Genomic DNA, 3991 nt, shown 5'->3' on the forward strand with positions numbered 1-3991 from the left:
TCTTTATTTTCAATTATTACTGCGATAACATAGATATCATCATAGTATTATTAGTATCGTAGCGTTAGAAAGTAGCATGACAGTGCCAGATTCTCTATTTTTTAATGTTATAGCACCGTAACTTCTTATTCCTCAGCATCATTTTTTCTACTTGGGCACTGCATCTTTCGAATGCCAATAGCACCGCGGCGTTATAGTTCTAAGTTCCAATGTCATGATCTCTCATTGAAAAGAAGTGAATGTGCACAAATAACATATCCCAATTAATGAATGTTTTGGCAGTGCAAAAATGTCAACGCTAAGGTGCTAGTTCTCTATAAGGACACCACAATACTATTATTTCAAGTGTCGCAATGCTAGATGCCTTTAAAATTTTTTTACAAATAGGGGAGTTCTACTACTTGTTTAAAAATCAATTCTTTTTATAATACTTATCATGTTCCCTCTTAGTTTAAAATCTAATGGAGGCTAGGGAAGAATAAGATACTATCATTTAGATTTTTTAGTCGATGTTTATTGAAGTAACTCTGTAAGTCAAGGAAGGAGTGTATAGGAGATACTTTGATCCTTCCTAGTGATATTACTCTTTTGTAATTTTATTCTTCTATAAGTATAATAAAAATGAGTTTGTATGTTATTTATCTTATGTCTAGCAAGTTCTCTAATTTTGAATTGATGATATAAAATTCATGTTGAGTTATAATGAAGACTCTTGTTATTGTTGACCTCATTTATGTATGAGGTCACTATGACCTAACTGTAATTTATTTAGGTGACCTAATGATTTGTAGGTGCCCACTTTTCAATCATATAGGTTTCAATCAAATCCCAATTCAACTCTTAATCAAGTACTAGTCCATCTTCCAATCCAACCTTCAATCTAGTTTTCATACTTCAAAGCTCCTACTCAGCCTTCAACTAACTTTAATTCAATATTCAAATCATATCCAATCAATTTCAATCATTCATTTGATTTTCATTGATTTTTATTATTAAAATTCAACCATTTAAGTCCAAAATCTAATCCAAATCCAACATTCCAAACCAAATCCCAAGGTTAAGGACCTTGGTCTTGAAACACTTTATGGGTGGTTTTTGTACCACCATGAAACCCAGTCAAATAACCTCTGATTTAAGGTATATCAATATAATTATATTTAGATATGACTTTAAAGTAAACCCACCAAATTTGAGATCGTTTTATGTTCTCTACCCCCATAAACTTAATTGATTTCCAAATGCTGCAAAACCTTCAAATATTTACAACCTATACTAGTAGACTTGCCATTTAGTGGAATTTTACCTTGGGACTCTTTCCAAAGCTTCTAAACATATCCATGACCTTTTGATCAGTAATCCATACTTTGTTGGATCCAGTTTGATTTAGTGTTGACTAGGGGTCAAAATGACCAAAATGCTCTTTAAAGGGGTTTTTGGTATTGTCCCCAAACTTCAACATGGCCTAGCCCATATCAAACCTTAAAACCCATTCCAATGAATTCTAAACATCATTATAAACACATTGGTCTCAAATCCACTCTCTATTTTGATATGGTTGACCAAGTCAACCAATGGTGATCAAAGTGGCCCTTAATGGTTTAAACAACCATTTCAAACTAAATGAGCTCCCCTTGACTTGGGACAAGTTCCATTGAGTTCATAAGATCAATTTGAACTCAATGGACCAAACCCTTGACCCTATCTTAACTTGGATGACCAAGTTAACCAAGTTTGACAAAACCTCTCATATAATTTTACCCATTCAAACCCTTTGACCAAGGCCTTGCCAAGCCTACCCAAACCTATGGGGTGACCCATTAGGTCTCTAGGGAAGCCCCTTTCAGACCATAAGGATTTGGTACCACTTGGGTTAGCCATTTGCCTTGATCCAAGTGTTCAAAGAGGGTCCCTTATGAGCTAAATCTCAATCCTAGATAAACCAAATCAAAACCAATGGTGGCATTTGGTCCCCCATGACTCATCACACCTTCTCTAGTTGATCCAGACCTTGAGTCAACTTGGGTTGAGAATATAGCTTACCCAATGTGGTCAAAACTACTATGTGTTGAGGCATTTCTTGACCTAAGCTCCACCAGCCCAATTTAACACTTACATTGGGTGACCTTAGACCCAAGGCACCTACCCTAGTCGTCCCAACCCTTGGGTTGACTTGGGTCAACCCCTCAGCCTGCCCAAAATGGCCAAAACCACTTTAACCCAAACTAACTTCCACCACATACCATGCCAGACCCAGTTAACACTTGCATTGGGTGCCCCTTGACCCAATGCATCTTCCCCATCAATCCCATCACCTGGCTTGACCAAGGTCACACCAAAACTGACCCAAAACAAAAAGGTTTGGGTTAATCCAAGCCAACTCAATGAATCAAACCTTTCCATGCCTTATTATCTCTCCCAATGATTTCACTAGACCCCCAGTGACCTTTCCACCAAAGCGTGACCCAATCAATAACTGGTGGTAGCCGAGAAAATCAAAATGATGTGTAGTAGTCCCCCCATCATGGGCCCTCGCTAGAACCATATCCAAGGTCTAAATTCAATCCTTTTGAGCTTAGGAGGTTGCCCCAGGTTCTCCCCTCCCAGTTAGTACCCATCCAACAGTTGGCCTGATCAATCCGTATCATCCAAACTCATGGCCAAACACTTGAGTAGGGCTCTTTCACCCAGACACCCCCATTAACTCCCAGCATTTTGAAAACAGTTTGCAAAGCTCTCTAAGCAATTCCGTATCGTTCCCAAACTTTGTAGTTATCCCCAAAAATCATCCTGAGTGAGCTCCATCGAGTACTCTCCATTTTTTGCTTGAACTCCTACCACCAGTGATCCTTCGACCGAGACACCTAAAGGGAAAGTTTTGGTCTTCAGCCCCTCAAGCTTCTTGATAAAAAAACTCATTTGTTGGGGCTTTCGACACGATGATATCCTCTTCTTGAGCTCATAGCTAGGTAGCAGATGTGAAAGGAACTTTCAAACTAATATAATCGCATCATTGGATTGAAAAATCTTTACTATAAGGATCCTCTCCATGAAATTTCATGGGAATTTACAAATGGGATTGCTCGGATCACACCAGAGAAGGATTATGGTTATGGATGCTAGAGATAAAATTTGAGTTATTGATCTCTATCAATAGTTTGGATTAAATCTCATGGTCTCAGAGATTGTTTAATCCCATCTATTCAATTCCTCATTGAAAGGCTACAGTTAATCGAAGTATTATATTGTTAACAGTGTTGCAGATCTGTTTCATGATTTATGATTTTGATGATAGCAAACACTTCTATTTCTCTACGATGGCCTTATTTACTAACATTTTAGGTCCACATGATCAGACTGCAATTTGGAACTAGCTCAAGATTAGGTAGACTAGGTCTGAGTCAGTTTGTACACTTTTTCCTTTCTTGAGTATATTATATTTGGTGTGGCTCCTGATGCTTTGTAACTTGGAAGATTTTTTGACTGTTTCCTATAGTTTACTGTTTTTAGTAACATCATCCGGGATAATATTTATATTGGCCTGGACGATCTGTTCAAAAGTAGAAACCCTAATTAGGGCATCCTTATTAAAGCAGCCGTCATTATACAAAATACATCGTCTTGGATGATAGGCTCAAAATAAATAGAATCTGCCACCATATCTATTTAGGAATTACTTATTTTTAGACATCGTCCAGGTGGATCATCCAGGACTATAAAATATCGTCAAGGATGATCCAGGGTAATTTTTCCAAAATTTCTCTGGAAATTAAGGAAAGCAATTATGACTAGATTGCACGATCAAATCGTCCTGGACGATCTCAAAATCGTCTAGGCCGATACGCTAGACGATTGGACATCAAACAGCTATTTTTCAGGGGCCGATATGCTGGACGATTGGACATCAAACATCTATTTTTCAGGGCGATGTTCAGGACGATATTCCATGATTTGTTCTGATCATCCAGGACGATATATTATCATCCTGGAATAC

This window comes from Dendrobium catenatum, unplaced genomic scaffold (assembly GCF_001605985.2).
Source record: "Dendrobium catenatum unplaced genomic scaffold, ASM160598v2 fragScaff_scaffold_621, whole genome shotgun sequence".
Lineage (NCBI taxonomy): Eukaryota > Viridiplantae > Streptophyta > Magnoliopsida > Asparagales > Orchidaceae > Dendrobium > Dendrobium catenatum.